Here is a 19,050-nt window from a genome sequence, read left to right on the forward strand (position 1 = left end):
TCATAAGAAATAATAAATGATTAATTTTTTTTTAAGCCACTGGGACTCTGGATTTTCTTCCTTTGAGGCATCTCTTTCTCTACCAGCGTTAGGCCACTTCTGTGCTTTCTGGCCTGGGGAAGAGAGGACAGGGGTAGGTAGGTTTCTACGTACAGCCATGGATAGATAACATTCTTCCAGCAACTGGGAGCCCTCCCCACTGGGCTGCTCGGCATCTTTTCACTCAGGGCTTCCCCTGGTTCCCCAAGTCCCTGGATAAACATGAATGGGGTTCTCTTTCTGGCTGTTTCATGAGAAGCTCACAGAAGGCATGAGCCCAAAGTGTGTGGTCCAGGGCCTTTCCACAGCCGTCCCCAACCTACAGTCCCCCTGGAAAAGGGAGAAGGGCACCGAGGCCCTCCGTGCCCTTGGGGGTAAAGCCAAAGTTGCCCCCAGGTTATTTTCCTTCCCTACCCCAACCACGTCATTCTGGGTGCTGTGTGCTACAGGCAGGAACCCAAAACTCACTTATTTCACTTCTGGGAGCACTACCTTGTTATCCACAGGAGAACTCTGGGGACAGGCTATAGGCAGATCATGGCCCTCCGAAACCACTGGATTAGAGGGTTGGAAGGCATCGGCCGTGTCCGATTCATCCCTGTATCCCATGCCGGGCATAGGGTGGTAACATACATTTTACTGCCACTGCCACTAACTCAGCTGGTTTAGCAAATGGCCCCCCAACCAATTTCTCTCTTTGCCCCTCCCTGTCCCCCTTCCTTATCTAGGTTGTTGCTGCTCATGCAGCTCTGAGCCACTGGCTCTTGTCTCCAGGATAAAGCCCTGGGGGCCTCCCCTGTCCTCCAATGCTCCTCCCCTGCGCTTCCTGGCTCCCTTCTTCAAGAATCCTGTTGGGCTCTTCCGGCACCCCTGCCCCTCTCGGGACCTCTCCCGGTTGCGTTGCCATTCAGGCTCCAGGATGGCTGGGTACAGGTACCTCTGCCCCAGGCTCTATCTTTCCAGGGCCATCAATGACAGCCCCATGTTCATTGCAATTCCTTCTGGATGCATCTTGATCAGATTGGAGGGGGTAATTTTCATTTTAAAAATATAATTCAAGTTAATATTTGAATGAGCAATAAATTCACATGGTTCAAGGGTATCTATAGTGAAAAGTCCCCTTTCCAAACCGTGCCACCTCCATGGAGGCTTGCATGTCCTTCCAGAGATAGTCTAGCCATGGAAAGGCAAGGGTATGGGGGACATGTATTTTTATAAAATATTCTTTCTCCCTCTTTTGTTCACAGATGGTACTGTGTAATCCACACACTTCTGTGCTTTGTTTTGTCACTTTACACTGTATTTTGGAGATCATCCCCAAGCAAGACAGAGCCTCCTCATATTTTTTTCTTTTTTGAGATATAATTCACGTGCCATAATATTCACCCCTTTAAAGAGTACAATTCAGTGATTTAAAAAAAATTTTTTTAATGTTTATTTATTTTTGAGAGAAAGACAGAGACAGAGACAAGGGGAGGAACGGAGAGGGAGGGAGACACAGAATCTGAAGCAGGCCCCAGGCTCCGAGCTGTCAGCATAGAGCCCGACGCGGGGCTCGAACTCATGAACCATGAGATCATGACCAGAGCCAAAGTCGGACGCTTAACCAACTGAGCCACCCAGGCGCCCCTCAATTCAGTGATTTTTAATATATTCAGTGATTTAATATGTATATTGTGCAATCATCACCACTGTCTGATTCTGGAACATTCTTATCACCCCAAAGGAAACCCCTTACCTGTTAGCAGCCACTTCCTATTCTCTTCCTACCTCCCTACCCCTCCTCCCCCCAGCCTCTGACAACCATTTATTTTCTTTTTATGGGAATTGCCTATTCTGGACATTTATTATAAATGGAGCCATATGACATGCAGCCTTTTGTGTCTGGATTCTTTCAAGGCTCATCCATGTTATAGCCTTTGTTGGTACTTGCCTTTCATTGCTGAATAACATTCCGTTGTATAGATATATAGATATATCATATTGTTTTTATCCATTCATCTGATGATGGACGTTTGGTTTGTTTCTACTTTTTGGCTATGCTGAATGGTGCTGCTATGAACACATGTGTCCAAGCTGTTGTGTGGACACGGGTCTTCAATTCTCCTGGGTGTGTCCTTATGAGTGGAATTGCTGGGTCTCTCTTCATTTTTTTAATGGTCACCTAGTATGTTATTGCTGTATATAACCACAATTTATTGAGGCAATCACTGGTTGAGGGACATATAGTCTCTCCCTCCTTTTCTTTACTATTTCAAACAATGATATGAGGAATAATCTTGGATATTCACCAATTCACACACATCCATAGGTATCTTTTGTATAATTCCCAGAAGCGTAATTGCTGTGTCAAAGGGCACATGCATTTGCAATTTTGATAGATGTTACCAAATTGCCTTCCCCCACTCCAGACCGTGCCAGTGGGAGTATATGAGATGTCTAATCCCTCCCAGTCACTGACACAGTGTGCTAGCAGGCGTTTTGATCTTTGCCAGTCTGGTCAGTAAGCAGTGTATCAGGTAGTTTTATTTTGTGTTTTCTTATTATGGGTAAGGTTAGATATCTTTTCAAATGTTTAAGAACTATATTTTCACTGCAGGGGCGCCTGGGTGGCTTAGTCGGTTAAGCGTCCGACTTTCGCTTGGGTCATGATCTCGCGGTTCGTGGGTTCGAGCCCGGTGTCGGGCTCTGTGCTGACTGCCAGCTCACAGCCTGGAGCCTGTTTCAGTCTGTGACTCCCTCTCTCTCTGACCCTCCCCTGCTTGCGCTGTCTCTCTCTCTCTCCTAGAAATAAATAAAAACATTAAAAAAAAATAAAAAAAAAGAACTATATTTTCACTGCTGTGAACTGTCTTTGTATTCTTTGTCCATTTTTCTGGTGTGTTATTGGTCTTTTTCTTATTGATTTGTAAGAGCTTTTTAAATAAGCAGGAAGCCAACATGCTACCTGTATTCAGCACTGATATCTCTCCCAGTTGGTTGTTCTTTGACTTTGTTAACAGGTAATTTCTTCCATGAAGAGGGTTTCTATTTTTTTTTTTAAATGTTTTATTTATTTCTAGGAGAGAGAGAGAGACAGCGTGAGCAGGGGAGGGTCAGAGAGAGAGGGAGTCACAGACTGAAACAGGCTCCAGGCTCTGAGCTGGCAGTCAGCACAGAGCCCGACGCGGGGCCCGAACCCATGAACCGCGAGATCATGACCTAAGCAAAAGTCGGACACTTAACCGACTAAGCCACCCAGGTGCCCCAGAGGGTTTCTATTTTTATATGGCTAATTTATCAGGTTTTGGGGTTTTTTTTTGTTTTGTTTTGGTTTTTTTTTGGCTTCTGGGTGTCTTGTCAAAGGCCTTCCCTACCTTAAGATTATTTTTAAAAACTCCCTCATGATTTCTTCTTTTCTTCTAGGCCACTTATTATGTCATTAAAAATGTTTACATCTCTCGTCCATCTGGAATTTATTTTGGCATAGGTGTGAGGATTCATTTCTAATGAAACTAATTTAATATGTTGTTAATGGCTTCCCAATTGTCCCAGTATTATTGAAAAGTTCATCTTTTCCTCAATGACTTAAATCCTACCTTCATCATAGACTATGTGCTCCCATGTTTTTGGATTTATATTTGTGATTTTTTATTCTATTCCATTGGCGTGGTTGTCTCCTCAGGAGCCATTACCAGATTAATCTATTTATTGCAGCTCTAGAACGTATTTAGATAACTGATAGGTCTGCTAGCTTCCCCTCATTATGCTTCTTTTCAGTTTTCCTGGTTATTTTGCATGCACATTCTTCCAAATGAACTTCAAAGTCACCTAATTTCATTAAAAATTCCCAATGGTATTTTCATTGAAAGGTATAAATATTACAGATTAACTAAGGGAGAATTGGTACAGCTTTATGATGTCAATCCTTTCTATCCAAGAACATGGTATGCCTTTCCATTTATTCAACTCATCTTTTGTGTTCCTCAGTAGCATGTTAGGGTTTTCTTTATGTTTTTTTGTACACCACTTGTTATTTTATCTTTTTCATCTGTTCTTCCATTATATGCCCTAATTGGTTGTCATTTTTTAGTAAGAAGGCCATTGATATATGCATATTAATTTTGTAGCTGGCCACATTATTGAATTTCTTTATTGTTGGTCATATTTTTCCAGTTGATTCTCTTTGGTGTATTAGGCATATATTCCTATCTTCTGCAAATAATGATTATTTTACCTACCCTTTTCAACTTTCATACAGTTAAGTGATTTTTGTTATTTAATCGCATTAGCTTGTACCAAGAGAACAAAGTCAAGTAATAATGAAGATACTGGATGTCCTGATCTTCTTCCTGACTTTAATGGGAGTGCTTTTAGAATTTCCTCATTTGGGGTTACGATGGATATATTTTTGTCATGTTGAGAGGTAGCTATTTGTTCTTACTTCCCTAAGAATGAAAAAAATTAAGAATGGTTGCTGATTTATGCAGATAATTTATGCTTCAATTCTCCAAAGTGGTAAGTTATATTAATAGATGTCCTGACACCTACCACCTAACATTTCTTAAATGCTTGATCACGATATCTTGTTCCTTTTCTGTGTTGATGGATTCTTTATGCTACTGTTTTATTTAGAATTGTTGCAGGGAAATTCAGGAGTGATTTTGATTGACCTATTGTTTTTCTACTCTTTGAGTGGATATTGGTATTACTGCTAGAGCTATACTCACTTTATAAAAAAACCCAAAAAACCCAAACTAGAAACTTTTCTTCTTTTTCTATGCCCTGGATTAGGGAGGAAGTGATCCCTCCTCCATCCATTAAAGATCTAGTAGAATTTGAGGGGGCTCACGTCAACCTGCTGCTGGCCCCTGGGAAGTGGGTTTTGGGAACACAGATGATTCTATACCACTGTAGTTGGTCCGACAGAACAAGCTTGGTGGGGCTGACCGGTGGTTCAGAGATGCAGACTCCAGGTCCCCAGGGCAATACCCTCCCTCATACCACCCGGATCTCCACGCCGGGCACCCCTGTATGATTGATTGAGTAGGTATGTGGATCCTGAAGAAAGACTTAGAAAAGAAGAGCACTTCTTCAATAACAAACTACTTCTTGAGCATAGATAGGTGCTATAGGCTTTCCCGAAGTGTTAAGGCTTTGCTGGGCCTATTGCAGCAAAAGATCACTTGATTTAAAATACTGTTAGGGCACCTGGGTGGCTCAGTTGGTTGAATGCCTGACTCTTGGTCTCAGCTCGGGTCTTGATCTTGAGCTTGTGGGTTCAGGTCCTGTGCCAGGTATGGAGCCCCCCTAAAACAAACAAACAAACAAACAAACAAACAAACAAAGCACTGTTTCTATACAGTGTGAAAGTAATGGTTTTTAACAAATTGATATATTGGGAATCAACGTGGATGTTTTAGGAATGCAAAAGAGGTCATCTTGCAACTAGGGAGTGATTAGGTAGGGTTTTCTTGCCCATCTGGCACCGCTCCTTTCCTGGTGACCTCAGTCTCGGTGAAGAGACTGAGTTTTGCTTAGTTATGCTGGTTCTATAGAAGCAAAACTGAGTCATAACTCATGAGAAATGCTGACAGGGCCTTTATCTGGATAAGGGCGTGTAGGCCCTTTTGAAATAAGATAAACCTTTCTAAGTGGAAAAAAAAGGAAAAAGCAAAGCCGGGTGGGCAGACACAACCTGGCAGGAAAAGGGCTGGATTTGGAAGGGAGAATATCTTCCAGTGGGCCTTGGGGGGCGTGGTGGCTGCTGGGGTCTGGCTGGCTCCAGGCAGCCCTCTCCACTCTCCCTGCTCTCAGAGCCCGCGAGAGGAGCATCTCTAGGTCGTGCGCGCGCGCGCGTGCGCGCGCGGCTGGATAGCTGGCCGCCCACACCCGTCCTCCACGGTGGCGGTCAGTGTCTTGTTCCCTCTGTCTCTGGGTCTCCAGTGGTCCTGGTGCTTCTGCCCGTCCCTGTCACCTCTCCTTCTGCTGCAGCGCTTTGGGACCGGTGACCAGCAGCGGTTGGGCAATGTTTACTCATTTCTGTGCGTCCGTCAAGGACGCTTCTTGCCGACACTTCATAAACACTCCTTTATAAGCGGCAGCTACTTCTCCGCTCTGCCCCCACCCCTTCAGGCCTGCTGGCACAGTTTAATTTCCAGCCCTGGTGTTTCTCCCCAGCCCGTGACAACCTCAGGTGGAAGCAATTTCACCGTCTTGTAACTCACCGGGTCATTATAATTAGTATCCGGGCACCCGGGGCGAGGGCGGAAGGAAGGAAAGAAGAGTTGATCCAGCCAGGCGGAGAGCAGCAGCTGGGGGCTGGGGGCTGGGGGCTGGGGCGCCCCTTCCTCCTGCTTCAGCTTGTAACTCAGATTTTCTCAGAGATCTGATGCCGCCTCCCTCCCTCCGTGTGTGTAGGGTGAGGTGGGGTGGGGAGTTAGGGGCTGCTAAGCCTGGTTCTGGGTTCACACAGAGGAGAGCCACCTGCCTTGATGGAGGGGCCCGAGAGCCCACATCTGAGGCCAGGGTGGGATAAGGGCCTTGGAGGGAGAGGAGGGGCCATACCTTACCCATCCCTTTGTCCCAAGGACCTGGCATCCCAGCATGCCGCCCTTCCCTGCTTCTTATCCCTGCAGTCTCCGAGCCAGAGCCCATCAGAGCGGGTGGCCCACCTGGGTACCACCCCAGGCACAGCCAGGAGTGGGTGTGACTCCAAGGGAAGCAGCGAGGTGGGGGAAGGGGACATACCAGGAAGCAAAATTTCTTATCGGTTTGGTGAAGGCCTTTTGGTTGCAAACAATGCAAACAGACATAAGCAAGAAAGGGAGTTTATGATCGGGGCGTTGGGCCATCTCAGAGTTAACAGGAGGAGAGCTAGCAGCTTTGGGAAGTCAGGACCAAGGCAGCCCCAAGGATCCTGGAAGTTGGGAGAGGTGGGTTTTCTCCCCAGGGGGGCGTTCATGTGTTCATCAGCTCATGCAGCTGCTGTGACTCAAATCCACAGCTTTCCATCTCTGTGTTTCCAAGGTAAAAAAAAATCCCAAATTCCTCAAAGGGGCTTATTCATTCACTCATTCATTTGTTGGTTGCTTCACTTGTTCAGTAAATATTTATTGAGCCACCGATCCCCGCTTATCCCCGCCCCAAGGAGTAGGCAGAATTCCAGGCACTAGAGGGACAGCAAGGATCACAGGAAACAGAAGTACTTCTATTGCATCTTCCATTGTGGTGGGGGCAGAATCTGGGTGGCTTAGGGTGGGTTAGGTGTCCACCCCGAGCCAGTTAACTGTGGCCAGGAGGCCACCCCAAATGAGTTCTACTCTAATGACAGAATAGCCCTTTAAGACACATATCAGCCCTTGATTGACATTGCAGAAAGCAGGCAGCGGGCTTAAAAGACGCAAGGTTTCATAAAGCTTATTCTCCATCGAGGCAACAAGCCTTTGCTCTAGGCAGACTGGGCACTTTCAAGGAACATTCTCTCCGTGGTGCATCTACCAGGCTCTCCTACTTTGAAGTGGGAGGGACAGGGGCCTAGAGAAGGGAGATGGCAAGTACAGCTTTCTCTGTGCACCAGACCTGACTCAGCCAGCAGCTCTGGGTGAGTTTGGATCTCTCTGCCTTCTCTCTTCCACCCCTGCCCTGGCTGGATGCTTCCACAGACAAGGACCAGCCTTGCTCTTTCTGGTATCTGCCATAGTGGAAGCCAGCCCGGGGTTCAGGGCGGCCTTGGTGAGGGCTGTGACATGCCTGCGCCCCCCACCCCATCTTTGAGCACCCCACATCCCCTAGGACCCAAGTCTGTCCCATTCCACACCCAGGTAGAAAGCCCACAGGCCCCCCTCCCTCCCCGTCTTCTGCTAACCCCCTGGATTTCCCGGCACGAGCCCTGGGAGACTTGGCATAGCTGTGTTTGGTCTCAGCAGAAAGTGCCAGGGGCTCCCCACGACGTTCCCAAATCAGTCACTTGGGGCTTCCCACTTTAGACCCAATTCGTCAGGTCCTGGACCACCACCTCTCCCTGGCCGGGGCCCTGTAAGGGGACTGCTTATAATAATACCATTATTCTCCTTAGCTGGGGGCAGGCTGAGCCCTCAGTGATGCGGGCCTGCCATTAGAACCCTGCGGAAACAAAGTAATAGCCTGCACAGAAAGTCATTTGTAATGTTGCTATAATTCCCATGATTCATTAAATAGGAATGGGAAATGATAACGTTTCCCCTGGAAAAAAACTCGTCCCGGAGTCACATGCTGAGTTCACTTGGCTCAACTATTTTATTGACTAAGCATCTTGTTGTGCCGATGTGAGGAACGCACAGGCCTGGCACCATTTAGTTTTACAGCAGCAGAAATGGAAGCAGGGGAGGGGGTCCCGCCAGGCCGGGACTTGACCTTGGAAATAGAGCCGCTGCCCTCACTTGGGGTGGCCCAGTCTGGCATCCCCGGCAGGCCCAGGGCCCTCTGGGTGCCCAGGGTCTATTCAACTGATCTTGTTCCCATCCTGTCTCCAGGACCTCCAGCATGGAAGGGCCTGTTCTGTCTGCTGAACCCTGAGCTGGCATTGCCCAGAATTGCCTGCAGCAGGGCCCTTCCTCAGCCCTGGGGACACAGGTGGTCTGTGACTCCCAGTACTTACCCAACTCCCTGCTTCCTTTCTATGGTCTTTAGACCCTCACCGCTCAGCCCCCCCCAAATAGGGATGTGGGTGTCATCCTTGCTGCCCTCCTTTCATCAGCCACAACCAGAAGTCTCTGGCAGAGATGCCTCCTCTCTCTCCCCTGCCACTGACAGAGTACAGACCTCACCGTCTCCTGCCCACCCAGCCATGCCCTGACCGGCCACCTGTCTGTGTCCCTCCCTCCAGCCTGCCCCTCCCCCAGTGAACCCTCTATAGTGATGCCAACTGACTGTTCTAAGAAGTAATTCTGACTATCTGTATTTTGCTTGGAACTTTGTCCGGCTCCCCATTGCCCATGTGATCCAGAACGTCCTTGCATGGCACTCAGGGCCCTTTCCATGCTGTCTCTCGTGCAGTCTATCCTTTCGGCTCTGCCTGCAGCCACTTTGCACCATGCATTCCAGGCGGCACCAGACCTCGGGACTCACTCAACATCTCCAGGGATTACACAGGACGTCCCTGTGTGTTCACGCCTTTTCTAGGCTGTTCCCTTAGCCCGAGATGCCCTTGCTCGTCATCCCTGGGGAAATCCCGAGTTGCTTTTCTGTGGTCTTCCCCACTGCAGGTAATGGTGCTCCACCTCAGGCGCAGCCCCAGGCTGTGGAGGCCTCCTCTCCTTGTTTTCTCATACCCTGGGTCCTTATATCTGATCTGTCACCAAATGCTGTTGCCCCCATCTTCAAAACATAGCAAGAATCTGACCGTTTCCCACCATCCCCTTCCCAGCAGGCTTGTTTGGACTGTTGTCGTAGCTTCATCGCGGGTCTCCCTGCCTCTCTGTCCCTCTCCTCCTTCCCGGGAGCTTCTGAGCATGCTCCCTCAACCTGAATTGGGGTCACAGTGCTGGACGTAAGCTGAGGGGATGTGGCCCAGACTCTGTTGCAGATTAGGTACCTGCCGACTTTGGCATTTCTTCTCCTGGAACCTGGACTCTGAGCTGTGAGTCGCCCGTTCTCTCCCCACCCTCTCACCCCCAGCCATCATCATCGTGTATCATTGATTCCACCCGCTTAGTTCTGGGCCCTTCTGGCTGACCTTCCGCTGTCACCTGTCCCCAGCAGTTTTCCCGTCTCCTGTCTCAGCTCACTCGTCTGTCTCTGCCTTCACAGCTGCCAGCGTGAGCTTTCTAAACTCCTGTCGCTGCACTTTTCACTCTGCACCCGTATCACCAGGTGCTGATGTTACCTGCCATCTAGTTAGTATCATGTATATGTCAACTGAGCTCAGGAGCGTTGTATCCAGGGACCCTCCCCAGACATTTAGTGGGTGCTCAGTAAACGTTGGCGGAGCTGAGCTGACTGTCAAGTTGATCCAGTCCCTCCCCTGCTCCACAATCTTCACTGGCTCCCCAGGGTCTTGAGTGGAGAGCCTGACATAAGGGCCCAGCATGACCTGCCCCTGCGGACCTCTTCCACCTTCGGGTTCTAGAAACTTCACCCCCCAGGCCTCAGTCTGATCACGCAGGAGTCTTGAGGAGCTTTGTGCGTCCCTCCCTTTCCTTGGCTCTGACAGGGCTACAAACTCAAAGCTCGCAGAGGCCAGGCTAGAAAGCAGTGGGTGAAGCAGGCTGGGTGTAGGGGGGCAGGGAGTGGGACTACTGACCTCTGAGCATTTATGCCCAAGTGTCCAGAAAACTCGGTGCCTGTTGACTCCCAGCAGGGTCTGGCTGAAGAAATGCAGTCTGGTTCTGATGTCACCTCCTCCATGAAGCCTGCAGGGATTCCCTCAGCTGGCAGGACTCTTTGTCTACTCTGTGTTGTTACAACCTTTGGAACTTCTAGTATTTGTGTTCCTATTGAAAAACAAAACAAAACAATGAACAATTACTATGTCCCAGGTCCCGTGCCAGGGGCCTTCTACATATTTCATCTCATTTAATATATACTTTCAAAATCAGTATTTTGTTATTGTTGCACAATATAACAGATAAGCAGAAAAGTACACAAAACAGAAATGTACAATATAACAAGTAATGATAAAGCAACATCCATGTAAATACCGTCCGTGTCTAGAAATAGAATTTATTTCATTGATGAGGAAACGTGGGGCCAGAGAGGCTGAGGGATTGGCCTCCAGTCATATAGGCAGTAAGTGGGAACATTAAAACTTGAACTTGAGGCCGTTTGACCCAGGCACACATTTCTATCATTCCAAAGAGCACTCACCTAGGACTGGGGGTGTCAGATATAGCAGATGGAAATATAGAATTCCCAGTTTATTGTGAATTTCAGATAAAGAATGCATACATCTTAGTATAAATGTGTCCCAAATATTGTATGAGACATACTTATACTGAAAAGTTATTTGTTATTTATCTGAAATGCAAACTGAGTACAGGGCATCCTGTATTTTATTTGGCACCCCCCATCTCTTGGGCTGTGTGATGGTCATTGGAGTGTGTCTTTTTCCTTTTTTGAGGATGCGCTTCTGTGCAGGGTAGATCTTTGCCTCGTTCCCCATATATACCCTGAGCCAGGCTTAGAGGATGCTTGGTAAGTGCCGCACGTATGGAATGGGGCCGTTTCTGCTGAATTTGGCCCTGCCTCCTTCCTGAGCAGACTTAGCATGTTTTGGAGAAAGGAGATGAGAGCAGCTGGGTTCCTCCCCCCCACCCCTCTTCCATCCCAGCATCCCGTTCCAGCTCTGAGGCAGCTGCTGAGACCTGAGACCCTGGCTGCCTGCTCCTGGGACCCAAGCCCACCCTGGGAGGACCAGCTGGGGTGGCAGAACCTAGAGTCCTTGACCTGGAGCACCTCAGGAGCAGGGAGAGGAAAAGTGTATTGTTCCCCTTTTACAGATGAGGAGCTGAGGTCCAGCAAGGCTAAGTGACTGCCAGATGTAACACAGCAGATTTGTTTGTGTTTATCTGGGTTCTAAAGGGATTTACACAGCTAAGTGGAAGTGGGGTTTAGAGCACACCCTTCTGAGCCCAGTTCTGTCCCATTCCCTCCCCAGCCCCGGGACTGTGGATCCCAGCCTGCGGGTCCCTTCCCGGGGAGAGGGTAAGTCCTACGCACTGGAGGGTGGTGGTGAGGGGAGATGTAGGTCTCCCGCACAGACATACATGGGGAGGGTCTGGGGGCCCACTGGGGACACCTCAGCCACAGACACTCCTGGACAGGGGCCATCCTGTCCCTCTACAGCTTCAGGGAGGACCCCGTCTGCCAGGATAGGCGAGGGGCTGGTTAGAGGGCTGGCTTTCTTGCTCTCCGTGTTTCAGGGAGGACTCCAGGCTCAGGCTGTCATTGCTTCATTCCCTCATTAGCCGAAAAAGCAAGTCGTTCATCAGCCACTGCTTAATGTAGAGCAGGACCAAGGACAGTCAAGCCCTGTCTCTTGGCTTTCCAGGGCTGCTGGAGCTGAAGACCCTCTGGAGCTTATCTCTGCCCCCCTGACAGGCGCAGGGCCCCAGCCATCCACCAGCTCCAGCCTCCGTGTCCACCTCGGTCTCAGCTCCAGTGTCAGTGCAGGCTAGCTGCATCCTGGTCCCAGTCTGTCCCGGCCCCTCTCCAGCTGCTGGGGTACGAAGGCACCAGAATCTCCAGCTACAGTATCCTAAGGACCCTGGGCTCTAGCTTTGCTCTCTCTGGGTTCCTCCAAGTACTGATGCCGCTCCTCTGCCCGCACACAGTGACCGTGCCCACAACAGGAGAGTCCAGGGCCATCCCTGGGAGGGCTAATTTGGGCACCTGAGATTGTGCCCAGTCAACTGTACCAGAGGGCTGTCAGATTCACAACCGTCTCTGGGGGCTGAGGGCCTGGTCTTGGCCTCCTTCCGCTGTGAGGGCCCACCCTTCTTCACAGCAGTCTGCCCTTTGATATCGCTCTGAGAACCAGGATTGCGAGGGTGCCTTCATGCCGTGTGTGTATGTATGTGTAAATCTAAATATGTACATGGACATGTACATCTGCATGGATGTGCCCACGTTTGCCCCTGCACCTCACTGCTCAGAGCATACCTGGCGGTGTGCCTACTCCCGGGCCCCTGCCCAGGGGCGCCTGGGGGGCTCAGTCAGTTAAGCGTCTGACTTGATCGTGATCTCTCAGTTCGTGGGTTCGAGTCCCGCGTTGGGCTCTGTGCAGACAGCTCAGAGCCTGGAGCCTGCTTTGGATTTTGAGTCTCCCTCTCTCTCTCTGTCCCTCCCCTGCTCGCACTCCATCTGTCTCTCTCAAAAATAAATGAACATTAAAAAAAAAATTTAGAGTGTGTCCAGAGGAGAGACGTGGGATGGGAGGAGACTCGTCATGTCACGTGTGTGGGGGAGGGGTGGAGGGAAGACCGCAGCCCTGTGCACAGCCAGTCAGTGGTCACCAGCGCCGGGTATGGGGGTAGTGTTCTCTCCCTGGCCCTGGGTCGGGGGTCCAGAAGCAGGGTGAGACCTGCGGCCTCCCGCTCTGGGCTGTCTCTGGTAACCAGAGGCCGTGAAATGAGGTGTTTCAGTTCCCTGAGCCAGAAATGGACAAACCATCAGGAGAGTGATTTGCTTTTCAGATATAGCTCCTCCAGCAGGAGGCTTTACACCTGAGTGGCCGCCTCTCCCATCCTCCCCGCAAAGCTGACTGGCCCCGCCAAAGGGGGTCGGGGCAGGGCTGGGGTCCTGGAGCCCCGATCATCCTTAGCCTCCTAGGGAAGACAAGACAGGGGAGCACCCTGCCCCTCGGCCGCCCGCGCTGCGTCCACCGGCCCCACCTTACCCCAGCTCCCTCAGGCACCAGGTATTTATTCTGCATTTCCTTTGGCTGAGGGAGCTCTCTGGGGGCTGGGGAACACAAATCCTCATTCCTGAGGCTGGGGTGATGGACCACAAGCATCAAAAAGTAAAACAGGGAGACAAGTCCCATAAGAAAAATGAAGAAATGAAGCGGGGATGCAGGGCGGGGAGCATTAAGTAATGTGGGCCAGAGAGGAGGCACTTGAGCTCCGTCCCTGAGGGGGAAGTGGTGGCCCAGGCGATCCTTGCGGGACAAGACAGCCAGGCGGCTGCTGGCTGTCTACTCCCGACCCCACTTCAAGGGCACATGGCAAAGGGAGCCTCCTCTGTCGGGGCCTGGGTCTGGGGAGGGAGTTATAGAATCAAAGGCTTGCAGGTTTATGGTCTGGCTGCCATTTCTTGAGCCTTGTTACTGGCCAAGTTCTGTCCTAGGTGTTTCTACGACCTTATTCCCACTAAATAGAATGGGAAACTGAGGCTCGGGCATGTCACATGACCATCCAAGCTGACACAGACCACAACAGGGTCCTGATTGGAATCCAGACTGGTCAGACCCCAAATCCCATGCTCTTGAAACTTTAAGGTGTCACAAAAATGGAGGAAAAAACCCCCTATTATTTATTTAGCCTAGGCCCACTCTGGGGAGATTTGGATTTAGTCTCCCAGGGTTTCCTCTGAGAGGTAGCTCCTAGGCCAGAGTTTTCTGCGTGGCTGCTGATTCCAGAATTTTCCCTGTATCCACGTTTAGGGGTTCTCTGTTTTCCATGGACCTAGGCATCCTTGAGCTGCGTGGAGTCTCCATGGGTCTACAACTTTTGCCTACCACCCTGCCTTCCCCAAGAAGTCTTCCATGATTGAACCCTTTACTTCTGGTGGTTTCCTCTCTCTCTGCTCAGTCCTGACATGGGATAGCTCTTTAATCTTGTTTTCCTAAAGTTACAGGCTGAATTGTGTCTCCTTCTACTCCCCAACTCATATGTCGAGGTCCTAACTCCCAGGACCTCAGAATGTGATTGGTTTTGGAGATAGGGTCTTTCAATGATGGTTAAGGTAACTGAGGTCATTTAAGGGGAGCCCTTAAATGACCACCAGTCCAACATGACTGGTGTCCCTGTAGGAAATGGAGTTTAAGGGGCACCTGGGTGGCTCAGTCACTTAAGAGTCCAACTCTTGATCTCCGCTCAGGTCATGATCTCACGGTTCGTGAGTTTGAGCCCTGCGTCCACCTCTGCGCTGACAGTGTGGAACCTTGTTGGGATTCTCTCTCTCCCCCTCTCTCCCCCCCTCCGCCACTCTCTCTCTTTCTCTCTCAATATAAATAAGCTTTAAAAAACAAAAGAAGAGGAGATTAAGATGCAGACTCACACACAGACCCTGCTAAGACACAGGGAGAAGACGGTCATCTGCAAACCCAGGAGAGAAGCCTCAGAAGAAACCCCCCTGTCGACTCCTGGAGCTCAGACTTCAAGCCGCCAGACTGCGTGCTGTTCAAGGCCCTGTGTCTGTGGTACTTTGTTATGGCTGCCCTAGCAAGTGACTAAACCCTCTTTTACCTTTTCCAAATCCCAGTTCTGGATGGGAGAGCAATGCCTCATGGGCTCACTCTCCCCTGCTAGGAGCATGGCCAGCCCCCACCTCCTGAATGTTCTGTAGCCTGAGTCCCAGGGAATAGAGGTCAAGGGTATTGGCTTGCTGCAGTCACAGGCCTCACTGACATTCCCATCCACTGACCACCTGTCAAAGCAATGTTCCCCACAACTGACACTCCAATGTGCAGCCATTCCGCCACGCTGCCCTGCTGATGCACTGGCGTCCGGCAGCCCCGTTGTGCGGAGATGTCAGCCGTCTGCCTTGCTTATGTTTTGCCCCAGCGAAATTCCAGAGAACTGACATTCAGAAACATCGACTTTGACGGCTGCTGCACTCCTCTCTGGCCACGTCCTGACACACGGACATCTCGCCCCATGGACATCCGCCGCGCTCTGATGCACGACCCCTCCATATGCTGCCCTTCCCGTCGGATTGTCAGGGTTGGCCAGCCTTCCGCGTTTACCAGCCAACAAGAGTTCTGTGCATTCAGCTCTTTCTCTGTGTGTCACTAACATGATGCCCCAGCCTGCCCTCCGCCACTGCTTCATTCTGCTCGGCCACACCCAGAAACCTCGGCATTGACCTTGCCCCATACCAGCTCCTCCTGATGAGACCCGTGACCTCCGCTCCCTCTCCCCTGATGTGCTCTGTTTAACCCAGACACACTGACGTTATTTCAGGCTGCTCACACCGCCTTCCGGGACAGCCCTTGCCCCATCCCCATGGAGTGCCCAGGGGACCCTTTACTCAAGGGAGGCCTTGCATAGGTTGGCCATGACCCACTGCGCTGTCTTTCCTCACAACACTCTGACACAAAATATGTGGTGTCTTCCGATACCGCAACCAATTCTTTGATTCTCCAATACCAGTTGATGTCTAACCTTTCATTTCAGCTCTGACACTACATCCCCATAGTCAGTGTCAGACCCCACAAGAATGCCCCCCCCCCCCCCCAGCTTCAGACGCCAGTTACAAGTTCTGAGCTTTCTGGACTTCTGACTGACCACCTATAGATTGGGGGTTCCCATGGCCCCCTCCTCAGGCTTGATAATTTGCTAGAAAAACTCACGGAACTCAGAAAGGCACTTAATTTACATTTACTGGCTTACTATAAACAGTGCAACTCATGGGGTGCCTGGGTGGCTTAGTCGGTTAAGCGACTGACTTTCGCTTGGGTCATGATCTCGTGGTTCATGGGTTCGAGCCCCACGTCGGGCTCTGTGCTGACTGCCAGCTCAGAGCCTGGAGCCTATTTCAGTCTGTGACTCCCTCTCTCTCTGACCCTCCCCTGCTCACGCTGTCTCTCTCTCTCTCTCCTAGAAATAAATAAAACATTTGAAAAAAAATGCAACTCAGGGTCAGCCAAAATGCGAGAGGTGCAAAGGGCAAGGGGTTCGTAGTTGCCATGTCCTCCCTGGGTGGGTCACCTTCCCAGTGCGTGATCACCAGCCTGGAAGCTCTCCATACCCCCTTTGTTTAGTGTTTTTTATGGAAGTTTCATTATGTAGGCGTGACTGATTAAATCCTCAGCCACTGGCAAGCAACTCAGTCTCCAGCCCCTCTTCCCCTCCCTGGAGGCTGGGGGTGGAGTTGAAAGTTCCACCTCTCTTATCACGCCTTCCTCCTCTGGCAACCAGCCCCCATCCTGCAGCTCTCTAGGGGCCTCCAGCCACCAATCATCTCATTAGCATACAAAAGACACTGTTAATACTCTGGAGATGCCAATGGTTTTCGGAGCTGTGCGCCAGGAACCAGGGATAAAGACCAGCTATTTACTTTTTATTATATCACACCCATGCACATGTGTAATTTCAACAAATCTCTTTTCCCCTGAAGTAATGAATGAGTCTGTCTGTTGCTTCTGAATGACCCCCAAATGGTCCCTGGTGCTGACTTCTAAGATGGCCCTTAGCCTTTTCTTCTTCTCCGCCCCGCTGCAGTTCTGGGGTCCTGGGTTTCTGCTCAGCGTACTAGCTGTGTGACCTTGGGCAAATCCCACCCCTTCTCTGAATCTCCCTTTCCTCATATATTACTATTACTGATTAGCCACCTCTTAGGGTTGCTATGAGCAGCCAGTGGGAGATACACGTAAAGCACTGAGCATGGGCGTGGCATAGAGGAGGTGCTCAGTCAGCCGGGAGGTGGTTCAGGCTCTGGGTTTGGATCCAGGAGCCACCACTTGCAGGCTGTGTGACTTTGGGAGAGTTGCTTAACATCCCTGGCCATTACAAGCAAAATGGATATACCAATGGTATTCACCTCCTAGAATGGCTGTGCGGATTAAATGGCTTAACATAAAAAGGGCTTAGATCAGTGTCTGGCATAGAGTACATTGTATACAAGTCTTAGCTATTAGTGCTCATATTGTTATTAGTTATGTTAGTGTCCTGTAGATTGCTAGTTACAGGTACACAAGTGTTAGCTACTGTTACTCACTCTACATCCTCTGGACGACACCATGTCAGTGGAATCCTCCCACACACCATCTGGCGACAGAGAAAAGGCTCTTTGTGAATCCCAGAACCGCTGTCCTGCCGTAGGGTTCCACCGCATCTCCCTGTCCCGTGTGCCTGGAGGTTCTGTCCATTTTCACTCGGCCAGTCCCACCCGTGCTCTGATCCCTGGCCACCAGCTGCTTCCTTAGGGAAGCCTCTCTGAGTTCTCGATAAGTCAGCCCCGATGCACGTGCTCAGGAGACCACGTGCCTCTTGTACACAGCACTGATTATGATCATTTTACCTCTCTTTCTGTGATTATCTGATTCAAGCCTATCTCTTTCCTTCCCTTGGCCATAAACTCCCTGAGATCGCTGATATGTCTGTTTACTGCTCATCCTTCACTCCGGTGCTGACACGTCATAGGTGCCCACTTAATATTTGTTGAAACAAAGGAGTGAATGAATGAATGAATGAATGAACGCCTTCCTTGTCTTCTCCAGTCCCTGGGCCAGGCCCCTTCTCCCTGGGGCTGCGTTAGAGCCGGGCTCCTCAGGTGTCATTCCCTGAGCTCCAAACCTGCGGAAGGGCGGAGAGGAGTGTTGAAGTGGGGACAGGGGGACCAGAGGAGCAGGTAGCACTCGCACCTGCACACATAGGCAGGAGTCTGGGAAGGTCCCAGGATCAGTGGTCTGAGCCCTGTGTGGGCAAGAGATGCTCTTATCTTAAGGGGGCGCCTCATCATTTCTTTTATTCCTGGGCTCCCTTCCTATTATCCTCACTCACTTCTTGGGCTTAGCCTTCCCATTTCAGACACTCTCAAGCATGGCTGTCTTCCTAGACGTGTCTTCCCAACCTGTCTGGGGGTGGGAAGAGGTCTGTGGAGGCTCGGGGTCCACCCACCAGTCTTGAATTGAAGTTTTGAGCACGACCGGATGGTCCACCGTCCACCGCTAGCTGGTCTGTGCTTGGAGAGAAGTCACTTCCAGAAACACTGCAACCTCTCCCATGGCTGAGCCAGCTTGAGGTCTGACTTCAGTGTCCCTCCGGTTTGTCTGAGCTTGGGCTCTAGTCCCCTTATCTACCCACCTCATGGGGTTGAACTTGACATAGTCAGGGTTGCAGCTGAGGAGCAAGAGGGTTTGTGCCCCATCTCTGCCACCAGCTCTCTGACCTTGAGCAAGTGGTGCTGCCTCTCCAAACCTTCTGGCCTAAACTCAGTCTATTGTGGGACTCCATCTATCGAGAGAGAGGGCGAGGGTGTTTGTAAGTGATGAATGTTGAAGTCATTTGCTTCCCACCTGACACTTGTCTCCAGGTCCTCTGATGCCTTACTGGTGTCTGGGTCACCATCCACCTTCTCCTCCTTCTCTCCTGGGCTTGGCCCGGCCCCTCCCCCCCATGTCATGCATCCTGCCCCTTCGGTGGTCAACTGAGTCCCCACTCATCAGTATAGAAGTGTGTCATTTTGTGTGCATATGTTTTTGCTCTTCTATCTACAAAACAACCTTCCCTGACACTAAGGGAAGCCCCTTGAACATAGCACCCCCATCTTCACCCTCATGGCTTATCCTTCCTTCATGGTCAAATATCTAGAAGGAGTAGTCTAGATGTA

The sequence above is a fragment of the Crocuta crocuta genome, unplaced genomic scaffold (assembly GCF_008692635.1).
Source record: "Crocuta crocuta isolate KB4526 unplaced genomic scaffold, BGI_CrCroc_1.0 scaffold303, whole genome shotgun sequence".
In the NCBI taxonomy this organism is placed as follows: domain Eukaryota; kingdom Metazoa; phylum Chordata; class Mammalia; order Carnivora; family Hyaenidae; genus Crocuta; species Crocuta crocuta.